Below are 18,819 nucleotides of genomic sequence, written 5' to 3'. Positions count from 1 at the left end.
CTTATCACAATACAAATGCACACTTCTTATCGCAAAATGTCCTTTGCATAAATACCATGCCTTTTCACAAATTCCTACTGAGTCGGCTAAGACCAAAATACAGTTTTCCAACTTAGAGCAAACATCTAGGATGTTGGCCCTAATTGGTCAAGTAATTATTTTGTAAACAAAATAATTCCTTTACCTCCAATTTAGATGTTCGGTAAATCTTGAATATCTTTTATCCGTATAGTCTGTACTGATGTTCAAGGTTGTACACATCATCATCAATATGTTTACCATCTACATTTAACTTCTCTTCCATAAATAACATCACATAAACAAGTTATATGTTAAATATTGCTCTCTGTTCCTGACTGATAATCACAGAACTGCTTTCACTAAAACTTGAATAACAAGTGTTAGAGTTAGTATTCCTGCACATGACGTTAACCACATGTCCAACATACTTTCTGCTTCCTCCATGTAACCTTGCTAGTCATAATATGACGTCAATAACAAGTTACATACAAAACAATAAATTGCTTTAAACCAATTTCATACTTCGATAATTTTCTGGTTACCAAAAGCTAAGTATCTTTATTTCCGAGGTTTTCTACAACATGTACATCATGTGTTGCCATAAATGACAACAATTACATGTCTTCATTAACCAATTGTCGACAATCTCCCCCTTTGGCATTGATGGCAACAAAATAGGGAAAATTGTCTAAGTATCAAAAACTTGTCCAAAACATTATAGTATCAATACGTTAATCATCTTTTACAACTGATTACAACATACACATGCTCCCCCTTTTGATATGATTTCATACCTTACCTTACTTACAATTTGCTTATGCATCTTCCCCCCCTTTGACATCAATGACAAAAGTCAGAATGTCAAAAACTCTATTCATCTGCCTTAAGCTGATAACATCTTCATGCAATCATCAAAACTTGCCTTGAGACTATTCAAACCTTTTACCCATGCATCCTTGGCTGTTTCAGCAGAAGTTAGAATTGCACATAGGGCATATGATGCAATTTCCATTGCATTGAGATCAGAGTATAAGAAATTAGAATAGGTGTCCTTGGCTTTGACACACTCCAACTATCTCTTAATAGATGATATTTTCAGAGCAATAGATTCTCTGAATTCTGATAATCTCTTCAAAATTTGTTCTTTCTTAAGTTCCAATTTTCTGATATCACCGTGAACACCGGCTACTTGTCCTTCAAAGTCATCAACTTTGTTGGAAGGTTGCTGTAACTGGCTTGTTAGAACTTCTAGCTCACTTAGCTTTCCTTTAATCTTATTGTCAAAATCCTTGGTCAACTTATGAGATAAGGTACACTTAATGTACAATACCTTTCCATCTTGTTGACATCTCTGAAGTTCCTTGATACAAGTATCAAGACTTAACAAATCATTCTTGATATTCTAACAAATGGTGCTAAATAGATTAGCATCATGAGAAATCTGGGCCTTGGATTATGCAACATTTAACAAATTTGTAAATTCCTCATCAAAGGACTTTAACACTACTTGTGCCCTCTGTTCGAGATCTGCTTCTATATGCTGAACTACCAGAGTATTGTGTAATCTGTCAGTTACCTCCATCAAGGTTCCTTGTAAGCTCTTTACTTTTCTGTTCTTCTCAATGAGTTTTGTCAGAGATGAGATCAAGTCAGTTTGATCATCATCATCACTTGTTAGGCTAGCAAGTGAAAGTGGAGTAGATGAACTAGATGGTTTAGTTTCATCTTCCCTTTGTTTCTTCTCTGCTACCTCCTTAGCTCTTTTCTCTTCTTTCTTTTTTTCCTCCTTTTCTTTTTTTTCCTTCTTTTTCTTTTCTTCCTCAACTCTTCTTTTCTTTTCTTCTTCAAGCAATCTCTACTTGGCTTCTTCAATCTTTCTCTTTTCCAGCCTCTAACTGCCTCTTTTCCTCTTCAATTAGTTTCAATTGATCCTGAATAACCTTGACCTGAGATTTAGATTGTTCGAAACTCTCAAAAGGGTTAGTGTCATCAATGTTAATAGTAACATTGGTCTGGTCAATCTACATAGTGTCACCACTTACTGACACTTCCGAAGTTTTAGGTGCTGGAGTAGGTGCTGCCTTTGACTCTGTCATCATCTGACTGATAGCTGCTGCTGTTTCACTCCTTATTTTATCCTTCTCACCCACCATAAATGGAAATGGTCTTACCTTGTTCCTCAAGTAAGGTGCTAGATTGTTCAACAATTTCTTGACTTCTTCCTCATTATCTGTTTTTCATATAGTCCTTATCATGGACTTCCAAAGTTCTATATCCTCTTCCCAAGTTTGTGCTTTCTTCTCTATGAGTCTGTCATAGACTTTCTGATTTATTGTGCCTTCAATATCCTTAAGTTTCAGATTGTTAGCATTTATATATCTTACAGTAGAGATATCAATTTGATCTTTCTCAATATCATTATATAGATCATAGAATTTGTTCATCTGAACAAAGTTCCCTTCATTTGCAACTGCTGAATTGATCTTCTCAATCTTCGGCTTCCAAGGTTGCCTTGCTTTACCTATTGACTATTTAGAAACAATGACTTTCTCTACCTGTTTAACTCTTTGTTCTTTTTCTTCGCTGGATTCCACAATTGTCAACAATGACTTTTATCTTTTACTTGGTCCAGTGGCTTGTTGCTTGACTCTTTTAGTTCTAGTAGTCTCAGCTTCCACTAATCATTCAGATTTTCTCTTCGGCTCACTTGGTTGTTCAGCTGATACTGCAACATATGGAATGCTCTGTTCTAAAGGTATCTCTGCAATAAACACAACAAATGGTTGCCCAACTGATAATGGTTGCACATACATTATTCCTTGTTTCATTGGCCGCCTAACTGCCTATGACTCACTTTCTGTCATATCGGCCTCAGTTAGAGCTTTTTTCATTATTGTCTCAATCTTTTTGTGAGATGCTTTTTCTAAGGATGTTTGATAAGCAGATTGGGTAATCTCTTCATATGTCCCAAATCTGTACTCAGCTTGGTCCTTTTCGGATTTCAATAATAGATCAATATATCTAATTGCTACATCATCACTTAATTCATAACCTAAGGGATCAAGGAATGTTTCCCAAGGTTCTACTACTTGAATATGAGTTAAATTTGTATCAACCATAACACATTTATCATCTTTGAATCTTTCTACAATTGCAGGTGTAATTCTGAATCTTTGTTTCATCCCATTCTGAAATATCTTCATGATCAAATTTCCGCTGTCCAAGATTTTGTCTGCTGGATGTCTTTTACATACATTTGTAATCTTTTCCATAGTACATCTCTCACTACTCGTAATCTCTGTGACTGATAAGTATGAAAATCTCTTAAGTACATGAAAGAATATATGAATGATCAATGATTGGAATCTAAACACACCATTCTTTGTCCTCTTGATCTTCTCTAAGTTTTCAAGGAGTTGCACTCTCAGAATTTCACTTAGGTTAATTTGTTCTTTCTCAACACAAATCTTATAGGTTGCATAGATGAATTCTGCTGATAATACATCCATCTTAGAACTTGCACATATAGAGTAGGCAATGATTCTGCTTAGGAATCTTACATCATCTTGTTTAATGGTGCTGATCACCATGGCCTTTCCATTATAAACTGCCTTTGTGTAGCTCTCAATCTTCTTCTTAACTAGTTTCTCACCTATAGGTACACTGCCTTGTTTGCTAAGACCAGTTACCTCATGAATAAGGTCAGCTGAAATGTCAACTATATTGTCTTTCATCCACAATTTTCCATTATGAATTCTACTTAGTACAATTTGTGTCCATTCCTTAGTATCAAGTTCACAGTAGAAATGATATTTGACTAAGTCTAAATCTTTCAAATGTTCAAATCCGGGCTTTACTGACATATCATGGTTAAAGACAACTTCTATACCTTTGTTCATATACTCGATCCTAATAGTTTCAAACTTGCTATTAAGATAACTTCCTACGTCTTCCAAATACACTATGTTCTTCAGAGTAATAGATAATGCTGAATTAGGGTTTCCTTCTACGGGTTTCATGACAAATCTTATAGGTTGCATAGATGAATCCTGCTGATAATACATCCATCTTAGAACTTGCACATATAGAGTAGGCAATGATTCTGCTTAGGAATCTTACATCATCTTGTTTAATGGTGCTGATCACCATGGCCTTTCCATTATAAACTGCCTTTGTGTAGCTCTCAATCTTCTTCTTAACTAGTTTCTCACCTATAGGTACACTGCCTTGTTTGCTAAGACCAGTTACCTCATGAATAAGGTCAGCTGAAATGTCAACTATATTGTCTTTCATCCACAATTTTCCATTATGAATTCTACTTAGTACAATTTGTGTCCATTCCTTAGTATCAAGTTCACAGTAGAAATGATATTTGACTAAGTCTAAATCTTTCAAATGTTCAAATCCGGGCTTTACTGACATATCATGGTTAAAGACAACTTCTATACCTTTGTTCATATACTCGATCCTAATAGTTTCAAACTTGCTATTAAGATAACTTCCTACGTCTTCCAAATACACTATGTTCTTCAGAGTAATAGATAATGCTGAATTAGGGTTTCCTTCTACGGGTTTCATGACAAATCTTATAGGTTGCATAGATGAATCCTGCTGATAATACATCCATCTTAGAACTTGCACATATAGAGTAGGCAATGATTCTGCTTAGGAATCTTACATCATCTTGTTTAATGGTGCTGATCACCATGGCCTTTCCATTATAAACTGCCTTTGTGTAGCTCTCAATCTTCTTCTTAACTAGTTTCTCACCTATAGGTACACTGCCTTGTTTGCTAAGACTAGTTACCTCATGAATAAGGTCAGCTGAAATGTCAACTATATTGTCTTTCATCCACAATTTTCCATTATGAATTCTACTTAGTACAATTTGTGTCCATTCCTTAGTATCAAGTTCACAGTAGAAATGATATTTGACTAAGTCTAAATCTTTCAAATGTTCAAATCCGGGCTTTACTGACATATCATGGTTAAAGACAACTTCTATACCTTTGTTCATATACTCGATCCTAGTAGTTTCAAACTTGCTATTAAGATAACTTCCTACGTCTTCGAAATACACTACGTTCTTCAGACTAATAGATAATGTTGAATTAGGGTTTCCTTCTACGGGTTTCACAAAAACGACCTTCAATTTCGGTCTCTCTTCATTCTCACCATTATGAACAACTGACATATCCATGATTCTATCAAATATAAAATTTATTGAAGAAATTCTGCGGAGAAATGACAAAATACCTCTTTCCGAAATAGGGTTTAGTTCGAAATCGCCTTGTCAATTCGCTTTTGAGTGCTCTATGCTTTGATGTGATTGCAATGAAGTGTTAATCAAGTCTGTACTCCATTTTATTCATTCAATTTAAACTTGCATTAATTGCAAACTTGCAAACATGAAAAAGCTGTCAATTTCATTCCGAAATCAAATATCTGCTCAAAATCTTTGTTCAATCTTCAAATGCTACCCGAAGTTTACCATAGCTTCCTTCCATCATGACAATGCTCCAAGTAACTTCGCTCCACGAAATTCGCTGTAAAAGCATAGTTTACATCTTTTGCTATAGACTTAACTTTCTCTATCATAACAGTAACTCTTAATTCCTTCGTAACAAGTTCCGATAAGCTCCAAATTACAAGCGAGCTTAGCTACAGTCTAAACTTATCTTGATACACCTTTTCCCAACTTCGCTACCTGTAGTTTGATCTCTACATGAAGTTTCAAATTCTAGTGTTGTGAACAAGCTTAATTCAACTTGACTGAATCAAACTCGATTACTAACTTCGATTTTCTTGTCTCTGCATCATCTAACTTTTCCTTAGAAATATTAAATCCCTTCAAAAATGCCTCATTAAGTTCTTCTCGAAGTTCACTGACTATGTTTCTTTGATCTTCATTATCTTTGCTAGTTCTTGAGTTCCTTTCATGGTTCCTTCTATCATTTCCAATGTTTCTTCCATCGTTCCTTCTATTTTTGAAGTTTCTTCCATTGTTTCTTCTATCTTTGAAGTTTCTATCCATTCTGCAATACTTTGTTGTATGTCCAAAGTTGTTGCATAACTAACATATTGGGGTTTTGCTTCTAGGATTTTGCTGATCAATAGGTGCATGACAATTCCGGGTTATGTGTCCAAAGTTGTTACACTTATAACACACGATCTGCCTTATATCTTCATAAAGTCTTCCTTCTCTCGATGCCCTCTCATTAGATCTTCTTCTATCTGCAGGATTAGTGTTCCTAGACATTCTACTCATTCTACGATTTCTTCTATGATTATCATATTTAGGTTTCCTACAATCAATTGCTTTATGACCCATACCACGACAATTATGCTGGTAAAAATCCATAACATGATTAAATGACTTATTTGTACAATTTATTTTCATATGACCTATTTCATTACATGAAAACCACTTACCTCTAAATTCATACCTGGTTTCCTTAGGAGATTCAACTTGCTTTGGTTCATCCAAAATCTCAGCTTCCTCATCTTGACCAACTTCTTTAGGTTTATTAGAAGATTGACTAGATTCAATCTTATCATTAGATTTATCTTTTCCTTTCAGATCTGATCTATTTTTAGGTTTCTTTGCAGACATGTTAAATAAATAATCAAGACCAGTCTTATCATAGGTAGGTCTCTGTATTGACATTGAATCATCAAGCTCTTCTCTGCTAGCATAAAGCTTTTCAAGTTGTTGTTCGCATTGAGTTAGTTCACCTTTCACAGTAGTGTTGTACTTATGAAGTTCTTCATGATCTTCTTTCAATGTTTCAAACTCAGATTTCTTCTTTGCTAGACTTGCTCTAAGATTTGAATTTTCAGTCTTCAAATCAGATTCAACTTTGCTAGGATCACTCTTCAAACTCAACTTTAGATTGGTAATCTTCAATTCATGCTTCAAGATCTTGTACTCTGTCTTCAGTTTTGAATAATCATCATCACTAGTTTCAGATTTAGTAGATTCAGGCTTGGATTTGAGATGTTTAATCTTGTCCTTCAATTGTCCAATATATACTTCGGAGTCTTCATATCTATCCTTGAGCTTATCTCTTTTTCTAGTAAGGAGATCAATTTGTTCAAGTGCCTCTTCAAGGTTCATCAATTGTTCCATATCCATAGAGATCATACTCAAGCTGTCAAACCTCTTCTGAGTAACTGTGCTCTAATACCAATTGTTAGAAATAGAAATTATTGAGAAGGGGGGGGGGGGGGGGGGGAGAATCAGTAATGTACAAGCTTTAGTCGCCAATTGGATATTATTTATTACTTTAAACCATATGTAAGAAAGTAAACACGTAATGCAGAATAGTAATAGTAACCATGCACAAAGATAACTCATAGCACCATAATTTGTTAACTAGGGAAACCCTAGCCAAGGGAAAACCCTGGTGGGGATGATACCCACTAGATAGTATATTGATATATATGTTCCTTGTTAGAGGATGGACCCTGTTAGGAGTCAATGAGCAAATTTAGTATAGAGATTCCCTGTTAGGAGATTCCAACCCTGTTAAGAGTTGTAGTAAAGTAGATGCAAGAAGAGCTCATTGCCCAAACATGCACTTCCAATTCCAAGAAGAGCTCACTGCCCAAACAAGTAATTATTCTTTTGGTAAATAGGTGCTGTAACTTCTTTCTTGACTGATCTCTGACCTCAACTCGATCTCGGATCACAAAATCAGGTTCTCAAAACTTTACATATATTGCTTCACAAAAAGTTCACATATCACTTATCACAATACAAATGCACACTTCTTATTGCAAGATGTCCTTTGCATAAATACCATGCCTTTTCACAAATTGCAGTTGGGTCGGCTAAGACCAAAATACACTTTTCCAGCTTAGAGTAAACATCTAGGATGTTGGCCCTAATTGGTCAAGTAATTATTTTGTAAACAAAATAATTCTTTTACCTCCAATTTAGATGTTCGGCAAATCTTGAATATCTTTTATCCATATAGTCCATACTGATGTCCGAGGTTGTACACACCATCATCAATATGTATACCATCTACATTTCTTCCAGAAATAACATCATATAAACAAGTTATATGTTAAATACTGCTCTCTGTTCTTGACTAATAATCACATAACTGCTTTCACTAAAACTTGAATAAGTGTTAGAGGTATTCTTGCACACGACGTTAACCACATGTCCAACATACTTCTTGCTTTCTCCATGTAACCTCATTAGTCATAATATGACATTAGTAACAAGTTACATACAAAACAATAAACTGTTGTAAACCAATTTCATACTTAGACAATTTTCTAGGTACTAAAAGCTAAGTATCTTTATTTTCAAGGTTTTCTACATCATGTGTTGCCATAAATGACAACAATTACATATCTTCATTAGCCAATTGTCAACATTACGATCTTACGATCGTCAGTTATCTCATGGTTGAAGGTGCCTTTTATAATTTCTATGATCTTACGATTGCAACTTATCATGACATCGGGCCCTCCTTCATCCTTCATCCTTCATGATCTTACGACCTTATGATCTCATGATTGCAGTCTATTGTAACATCGGCAGCAACAACTATAATCCTCACGATCCTATGATCGCGGTCAGCGAACCCTTGTCGTGTCTTCAGCAGTCTCATATTTTACCCTTGCGATCTCACGAACAACAACCTTGTTGTAAGATCGGAACATTGCATTCCTTGCTCCACAATCTCACAATGAAAACCTCGATTCAACTTTTACCTCTTCTTTCGATGGATGAATGCTTGGAAAATGACCCTTTACCTTTTCATGCCACCTATGATCTCACGATCATACGATGGCACCATCAACCTTTCTTGTAGTTTCGGGAGCCCAGAAAATCACCCCTCAGATCTTACGATCTACTGTTTATCGTAGCATCGAAACCCTTCAAAATCTCAGCATTTGTGTTCTTATGATCCTACGATTGCTTGACGTTACGACATCGCGATGTCCTGATAACACCCTGCCTCGTATGGTCGCAACCCTTAGCATCTGCTTCTACAATCCCACGAACAACAACACATCGGAAGATCAGAGACCTCTTGTAATCTCCATGGGACCATACGTCTCTACGATGTTATGACAACTGACTATCGTAATATCGGGAGACTCCAAAATTGCCTTCACGATCTTATGACACATTGTACGATCGTAGCCCAGAGACTTGGTCGTAACATCGTTGGTTATAACCCTTTACCCTCGTGATCTCACATAGTTTATCGTGAGATCGGAACACTGCTTTGTTTGCCTTTTCGGTGGAATGCATGTCGGTTGAATGAGTCAACCTTCATTCAATGAATTACCCCTTAGAAATTGGCTCCTGTGATGCCACGATTGTAGGAACTAAAAGATTGAGCCCACCTGGACACGTGGCAGCTTGTCGTTATATTGCTATGATTAATAACCTTACAACTCTGGTTAGCGACATAACGACAACCTTTGATCTGTCTTCAATTTGACAGTAGAGATTAAAACTGAAATTGCCCTTGATTTTCGCATTATCGCAACTTGGACCCTTGAAGCTTTTCGAAGGACTACATCGATTCAATATGTCCGCTTCATCCGATGAATGACTTTTGACTCTTGCGATGATGCGAAAAGGAGACCCTTATGATCCTGGTCCACCTTGACATGCGGTAGCTCATTGTATTCTTGCATTCACTAAACATCATGCAGCTTGAGAAAGCAAAAATACGACAGTTGTTGATCTCTCTAGATCCAATGATCACAATAAAACTTAGGCCCCCTTGCATAGTTTAGTACCCTAGCCAATCAGGAACTGCCAACCTGTCAACTCTCTGACACTGAACTACCACAATATCAGGTTCATCCACATGGTGTCTTGTTGTGTCTCCGCAACCTTAACCTGTGATTACACATTAACCCCAACGATCATGCAATTTGCTACGTTCACCATTTCACAACATGAATCCTAGGTTAGCCTTAACTCATTGTGACTGTGCGAACAGGAAGAGAATCGCAACGTTGCCGATCTAACCTTGGTTTAATGTTAACTCTCTGTGACTATGTAGTCCATAACCATTCGCAGCATCACCACTTGAATTGCTAACCTGGGTGTTAAACCCTGCGAATGAGCGATAAAGGGAATCACTGCGTCGCAATCCTTTCCTTGAGTTAAGCCTAACCACCCGTGACCTTGCGATCTACATGAATTCTGACTGCTGGAGTTAAACTTCGCATGGTCGCAATCTAAGACTGCCTGAACCTAAAGGTAATTGCGATGGTGTGACTGGGTATGAATTTGACTGCGTAGCACTGTTGCGGCCTCCTTAATGGTTAAACCTTAACTGCCTGCGACCAGGCGATGAAGGGTAGTCGCACAGTCGCGACTTGGAAGATAAGATCATAACATGCAATATGAAGAGAATGGTTAAGACTAAGGGATATGAGGAAAAAGGATAAGGTTATTACGTATCCCTATTATGCATGCATGGCAATTTAAATTTGAATAAGTCAAATTTGACTGTTGGACATGTTTGCCACCCTAAAATTCAAATTTTTTCGGGGGGGGTTGGGGGGGGGGTGGGGGCTAAAATGACTAACAATTTTGGCGACTCAAGGGGGATGCTAACTTGCTAAGCATGAGATTGGTGGCCTTAAGCATCCATTGGGCTATAGAGTCACAAAGAAGGGAAACCCATTCTGCAAATAACCAAAAAAAATTGCAATCTCTGCAACTACAAAAAAACAAAAAAACTTTACTATCTCGTAGGGAAACAACTTGTGCTCGTGCACTTCTTGGAAAATTGAAAAACAACTATCCTACTATATATAGAAATTTACCGAGATGCAAGCAAAACAAACCCATTGACTGGCTTGTTGAAGTAGCTTCCCTTCTTTCTTACTTTGGAATGCTTGACAAGTTCAAGCATCATTCCTTTGTCATCATGTGGCTGATTGTAATACCACACTCCACCAGAATCTTACACACAAGGTGGTTCACCCTTGTATTCATATCTCTCACTTTGATGAAACAAATCATCCTTTATATCCTGGAAGACAAAATTATCATCATCAATCTCTTGGGAGAACCATATTTCCTCCAATTGCTCTCTCTGTTCTTGTTGCTCAAGGAACTCAATTAATGTTGACTTGTGTGGGATCTCCTCATTTTTAGCTTGGATCAGATTTGGAATGACATCATCCTGTTCATGAATAACATAGACCCTTGGTTCAGCTTCATCGGTGTGCCTAAATGGATTCAAGTGGCCTTCCTCCCTATCAAAGAGAGTACAATTCATGTCTGTAGGGTCAATCGTGTAAGGCTCAATATGATGGATATTGAATGCTTCTGCCATGATGAAGGTCTTTGTGCCATTCCCAGTTTTGAAGAACATTTGGAAGCAATCAGCAGCAATACACCCACCACTAATCTTAGTAGTGAAATCTCTTGATAAGCAAATGACAAAGTGTGTAGGGAGATCTATAACAGTTATATCCCGCAACATAGTGTAGCTAGGACATGCATATAGGGTCACTTCTAAATCTTTGAATACCCCTACAGTTCTACAAGAACTGCCATCCAACTGAGTAATCCCATTAGTCATAGGCTCATATTTTATGCCTAGCTGATCAGTAATCCTCTTAGGCATGATTGAGGTTCTAGCACCAGAGTCTATCATGCAATTATGAACTATTTTATCTCCTATGACTAAAGAGATATAAAAGGGAGGTGGTTTCATTTCCTTACTTTGACTTTCTTCCTTGTAGGGTTGTGCATGGGTGGCTGAAATTGAAGGTTCACTCCCTGCTGATATAGGAGCAGCCCTAGATTCTTCTTTCTTCCTGCAGTTCTCTCTTTTAATTTGATTTTGAACTGATGTAGCTGCCCCATTTGCTATCCCTGGGTCCATGGCACGTATGGCTGTAGTGCTATTGTTCTTCTGACATCTACCACCAAAATCCTCCTTACCAAAGATGGCATAAGAAGCACCTCCTTGTGTTTGATTCATATCATATTGCTGTCCTGAAGTTGTTGGTTCCTCTTGTATAGGCAAGGTCTAAGAAACTGCACCTTGATCATTGGAATGATAACCATACGTGTATCCTTCTTGTTCCTGAGCGAGGTTATTCTGATGAACAACTGCTTGTGACTGATCTGAGGCTGCATAGGGCACACCATTCAAAGATTTATTTTGGGGCCATGGAACCTACCCTTGATGTGTTGGCTTATTTGACTGCAAATTCTGATTGTAAGGCTGAGCCAACCTAACAATTTGGGATTGTTGTCCTTTGAGAGTTGTCACCTCATTTCCAAGGGTTTGGATTAACAATTTTTGCTGACCAATAGCCCGTTTAGTAATTTGTGTTTCTAAGCTTTGATCTTGGAATTTCCTACCCATGTCAAAGCTATGATCTTGAAGCCTTTTGTCTATATTTTGCATCAACATCTGCATCATGGCCTCAATCTTATCTGTCTCATTTGAGGATGTAGAGGCTATTGGGGTTATGGCCAGAGGTTGGCATGTAGATGTGGTAGGAATAGGGGCTATAGTAGGCTGATGATTAGGCATGTCAGGAAAGAAAGGCATTGGAGGCTTTGGAGCTAACTTCCCACCTTGTATCAAGATATTTTTTGCCATTATAGCAATTTCATAGGCAGCTGGTAAAGTGTCTCCTCCCATGGATTGTAAAGTGGTAGCAATATCACTATTAAAGGCTTTGAGGTAATACAAGAAAGTATTACCAGGGGAAGGCTTTACTGCAACAAGTATTCTATCCCATGTCTTTTGAAATCTGTCATATATTCATGGGGTGCTCTTTTAATAGTTGTTAGCTGTTCTAAAAGTGATAGATGATCACTCTTATCTTCAAAATGTTTACAAAGTCTTGCTCCTAACCCGTCCCAATCAGTAATAGAGTTTTGTGGTAAACCCCTATACCATTGTAAGGCCTTTTCTTTTAGTGATGAGGCTAGTAATCTAACAGCAATATCATCTTCTGTAATACCATGTGTATTATAGACATTTGAAACTTCTTGAATATGTTCTAAGGGAGAAATGCAAGTTTCACCAGTAAAATTAGGTGGGCTTTTAAGTGCAGCTACGAGTATATCATGTCTTTGAGCTAGAAGGAGAGGACTCCCACCATTGTAGGTAGCAAAAGCATGGGCTCTAGGGAGGGCCATATGAAATAGTGATCTGTTCAAATGGGCAGATTGTATCCTAGGCTGTGATCTATCAAGAGGAGTAGAGAGAGATCTTGGAGGGGTATGTATTACTTCTATACTCCTAACTGGTGATAGAGAGTCTATTCTTTTTTTCTTCTAGGATTTGAAAATGAGAGCTTAGTATATTGAAAGTTACCTCTAGAATATGCTCTTGTGTCAGCTTTGGGCATGAATCATAGCAACTTTGGTCTGGAAACTAGAATGTATAGGTAGAATAGAGTCGCTAAGTACTTGAAAATGAGCCTCTTGAAGCCCCGGAATACTGAGAGCAGCACTATCTTCTCAGCATGAATTTGAAGTTATCTTCTTTGACACCAGTGAACCAGTAGACCTAAGAATGCTTCAATATGAGTGTCCCACCGGGTGTGGCAAAAAATGTTGACACAAAAGTCTGCACCCTTGCCTGAGGTACTACTTCTCAGGCGACCTCATGTAACATGGAAATGACCTCCAAGTGTGGGACTTGTGCTTTAAGGTCGAATCTCCAGAGAAGGCCAGCTTTCTTACTATTAGGGTGCACCTAACTAGTTCTTGAGAGGAAAAGGGAGAAGGAGATGCATGAAATCAAACTACCTAATCTAATCTAAAGGGGGTGATGCACCTAAATAGTTTGTTCGGCCTTATATTTGCCTAACAATGCACTACTCATCAATATGATCTCAAGATACACTGATTCAACCTTTGCATTAACTCAACAATCACATATAGATCAGGAACCAAATGAGATGTTACAAGGAAGGAACTTCACTCTATAACATCTAAGAAGCAAAAGTAGATATTGTCATGCAGATTGAAGAATGAAAACAAAACATCAATAGAGGCAAGAAGATTTTGCACTAAACTTGATGGGAGAATGAGGTACAACAGAGAATTTCATTCATTCATAGACAAAAGGAAATTACAGTAACATAGTATAGAATACTTCTGCTATAGAGTCAGAAAAAAAATCAATCGACCCTTGGAAGAGTCACAAAACTTGCTTTTATAGTTCAAGCATAATTGAGATAGCTTCTGCCCTAAGGCTTAGCTCAACTACTACCATTAAAGTTGTAGAGAACAATCACTACAAATATGGGGAAGATCTAATCGGGGTACACATCCAAATGTAGGAAAATCATATCTTTCATTGAACAGGGCCCTGAGAAGATAGAAACGACAAACATTATCATTCTGACTGGGTAGATGGATAAACCAGGCGGCGGTGGAGTGTCCCTTTTCATCTACTAGGCATGGAGAATGCTTAGAAGTGGTTGTAGACAATTAAAAAGATCTATTTCACCATTAAAGAGTTGCTTGCTTTGTTCTCGACACGCCAAATCAAATATATCAGCGAGTCAACTATATTCAACCTCCACCTGGTACCTTTCTTGATATTTTATTAGTCAAAGACCTTTTATATTTTCCAACTCGAAAAAGAAGAGCACCCATTTGATCAATCCGGGGACCTATGATCTTATGATTGTCAACGAAGTCAACCACTCGTATCATCTTCAGCCTGGAATCTTAGTCTTTATGATCTTACGATCGTCAGTTATCTCATGATCGAAGGTGCCTTTTATAATCTCTATGATCTTACGATCGCAACTTATCGTGATATCGGGCCCTCCTTCATCCTTCACGATCTTACGACCTTATGATCTCATGATTGTAGTCTATCATAACATCGGTAGCAACAACTATAATCCTCATGATCCTATGATCGCGATCAACTAACCCTTGTGTCTTCGGCGGTCTCATTTTTAACCTTGTGATCTCACAAACAACAACCTTTTTGTAAGATCGGAACATTGCATTCCTTGCTCCACGATCTCACAATGAAAACCTCGATTCAACTTTTACCCCTTCATTCGATGGATGACTGCTCCGAAAACTGCCCTTTACCTTTTCATGCCCCCTATGATCTCACGATCATACGATGGCACAATCAACCTTATTCGTAGCTTCAAGAGCCCAAAAAATCACCCTTGAGATCTTACAATCTGCTGTTTATCGTACCATTGGAACCCTTCAAAATCTCAGCATTTATGTTCTTATGATCCTACGATTGCTCGACACTATGACACCACGATGTCTCGATAACACCCTACCTCATATAGTTGCAGCCCTCAACATTTGCCTCTACTATCCCATGAACAACAACACATCATAAGATCAGAGACCTCTTATAATCTCCATGCGACCATACGTCTCTATGATGTTACGACAATTGAGTATCGTAATATCGGGAGACCTCAAAATTGCCTTCGCAATCTTACAACACATCATAAGATCGTAGTCCAGTGACCTGGTCGTAACATCGTTGGTTATAGCCCTTTACCCTTGCAATCTTATGAACATAGCTTATCATGAGATCAGAACACTGCTTTGTTTGCCTTTTTTGTGGAATGCATGTTAGTTGAATGAGTCAACCTTCATTCAATGAATTACCCCTTAGAAACTGGCTCTTGCGATGCCACGACAACAGGAATTGAAAGATCGGGCCCACTTGGACAAGTTGTAGCTTGTCGTTATATCGCTATGATTAATAACCTTGCAACTTTGGCTAGCGACATAACGACAACCTTCGATCTGTCTTCAATCTGACGGTAGAGATTAAAACTGAAATTGCCCTTGATTTTCGCATTATCGCAACTTGGACCCTTGAAGCTTTTCAAAGGAGTACATCGATTCAATATATCCGCTTCATCCGATGAATGACTTTTGACTCCTGCGATGATGCGAAAAGGAGACTCTTTTGAACCTGGCCCACCTTGACACGCGGTAGCTCGTTGTATTCTCACATTGACTAAACATCATATAGCTTGAGAAAGCAAAAATACGACAGCTGTTGATCTCTCCAAATCCAATGATCACAATAAAGTTGAGTCCACCTTGCATAGTTTAGTATCTTGGCCAATCAGGAACTGCCAACCTTTCAACTCTCTGACATTGAATTGCCACATCATCAGTTCATCTACATGGTGTCTTGTCGCATCTCCACAACCTTAACCTGTGATTACACATTAACCTCGACAATCATGCGATTTGCTACCTTCGCTATTTCGCGTCGCAGTCCTGACCTTGAGTTAAGCCTAACCACTTGCAACCTTGCGATCCAAATGACTTCTGACTGCTGGAGTTAAACTTTGCATGGTTGTAGCCTGAAACTACCTGAACCTGAGGGTAACTGTGATGATGCGACTGGGTATGAATTTGACTGCGTTGTACTGTCGCGGCCTCCTTGATGGTTAAACCCTAACTACCTTCGACCAGGTGATGAAGGGTAGTCGCACGGTTGTGACTTGGAACATAAGATCATACCATGCAATATGAAGAGAATGGTTAAGACTTAGGGATATGAGGAAAAAGAATAAGTTTGTTACGTATCCCTATTATGCATGCATGGCAATTTAAATTTGAATAAGTCAAATTTGACTGTTGGACATGTCTGCCACCCTAAAATTCAATTTTTGGCGGGGTGGGGAGCAAAAATGGCTAACAACAACCTTCAAAGAGAGGGAGAAGATAAAGGATATGATCTAGTCAACCTTCGGCGATCTCGATCAAAAATTCGGAATACACAAATTGCAAAATACTTATTCATGTGGCACAACCATAATCACTCAAGATATTGGCGTATTCTAGACTAGTTTGAGAAAATGGAAGGACATGTTTGCTTCTATTGTTAAGCTAAATGAATGTTTCGACCTTCAATGGACGAAAAGAGCAACTTGGAACTTAGAAATAAGTTTTCATAATTGATACAAAATTGTTCAACAGTATAAAAGTGGGAACTTCACATTGTGGGGGGGAAATGATAAACAATGTTCTCTTCTCACTTGAACCATCTATAAAGGAAAGATGTTCCATTCGCATGGAGATAAATATTTGTTATCTTTGAGTATTACATTTATCTACTCATTGTATTCTCTCTTAAATTTAATTTCTATATGTATTGTAAAAATTCATTTGCCTTGATCTTTTCTTTTATGGTTGAGGAAATTCTTGCAGGAAAAGAAGCTTGGTACTTTACACATGCTACCAAATACTGTGCAAGCAAGAATTCATTAGTCATTTGATGATCAGGATAAAGTGAGGATCTTAAAGTGAATGCCTTAAATGATTGAGATTATGAGTATCCTTCTACATTAAGAGGGAGTATGACACTTCTTTGAGGGCAACGCAGGAGCTTAGAAGATTAATACTCAGAGGGAGTCTAGAAATACATGTGTGTGACTGCATGATTTTGATGGGCCTAGTCTTGAGTGCATCATGAGGAAGTATTGACTTATCATTAGAAAATCAAAAGATTGAGTTTGATAGGCATCCTTGGGTGAAGAGAGTTTTTGACGAAGTAAGACCCGGCTTCCCAGGGTCATTTTTCAGAAGGAGAAATTTTGAGATGCAATCCTTTGTGATGATATCTTCTCTATGAGGAGAAGTTTTAAGTGAAATTCCGTGTAGTGTTTTCTCCTCTATGAGAGAGAAGTCTAAGGTGAAAATCCTTGTTCCACACTCTAGTAGCAGCTATGGTGGTTCATGGTGGATATCATGTAAGTTACTACATAATGCTGTTATGATATGTAATGAAAGTTGACGATTTTTCATTGACATATATAAACAAGAGGTAACCATTATAAAATGACGATCTTATAAATGGTAGACTTGTTATCATTACAGACTTCATAAAATTGTTGCCCCAGAGTGCTGGAAATCATGATAACGAACAAACAAAAGGTAACCATTGTAAGGTGGTGATCTTATAAATGTTAGACCTCTTATCATGGTTCTTTGGGCCGGATTTTGCCGGACACCATGATAACCAACTTGTTATGGTTCCTTGGGCCAGATCTTACCAGACACCATGACATAGTTACTACTATAGACTACACTTAAGGTGGTGTTTTAAAGCTATGGAAATTGTTTCAATTGTGTGTTATGAAAAGTGAGAAATTTAACCTCATAGTGAATTGAATATCACACTGAGATGATAGCTCTTCATATTCTTGAGAGCATAATGTGTTCTATAAATCCTCCCTAGCTAAGAGGGAGTGTTAAGGTTGTAGCTTCTGTTGGATTGATTTTAACATGAGATACCTTGTTGATGGTAAATCATCTTTAAGAAGAATATCTTATATATATAATATATATTATATATTATTATATAATAATATAATAATATATACTATATATTATTATATAATAATATATTACATATATGGTTAACATATTAATATTACATATATGCTTAAGATGAGTTGTATGGTTATTTATACTATTATATCAATATGTTAACTAGTGATGTTTAACTGTAGAGACATGTCTCTTCATGAGACATGTCTCCTCCTCTCATATTTATAAGCCTTCATTTGCATTTGGAACACAATCAATACAATGACAATTGTTATTACATTTGCAGCGATCCTAGAATTTAACACTAAATCTATACTATTAATGTATCCCAATGTTTTTTGGAAGCTACATTTGCGAAGAAAGAGATTCCTTATTTGTTCCATGCCATTAACAGCTTTTAGATTATTTACAAAACGTTCTGGTAATGCTGAGAATTCTAGTGTACAGAAAATAAACTTACCTGAAAGGCACGTGAAATGAAGCCT

The 18,819-nt window shown here is 37.4% G+C and overlaps 1 protein-coding gene across 1 annotated transcript in view; it reads left to right on the top strand.

Moving 5' to 3' along the window:
• Positions 1 to 18,819, top strand: part of LOC149564898 (exonuclease 1-like) — a 46,030-nt gene that overhangs the window by 15,473 nt on the left and 11,738 nt on the right. The gene's annotated exons all lie outside the window — the stretch shown is intronic.

This window comes from Cupressus sempervirens, chromosome 3 (genome assembly GCF_028749045.1).
Source record: "Cupressus sempervirens isolate cs-2001-9-10 chromosome 3, ASM2874904v1, whole genome shotgun sequence".
Taxonomy (NCBI): domain Eukaryota; kingdom Viridiplantae; phylum Streptophyta; class Pinopsida; order Cupressales; family Cupressaceae; genus Cupressus; species Cupressus sempervirens.
This window is presented reverse-complemented; position numbering and strand designations above follow the sequence as displayed.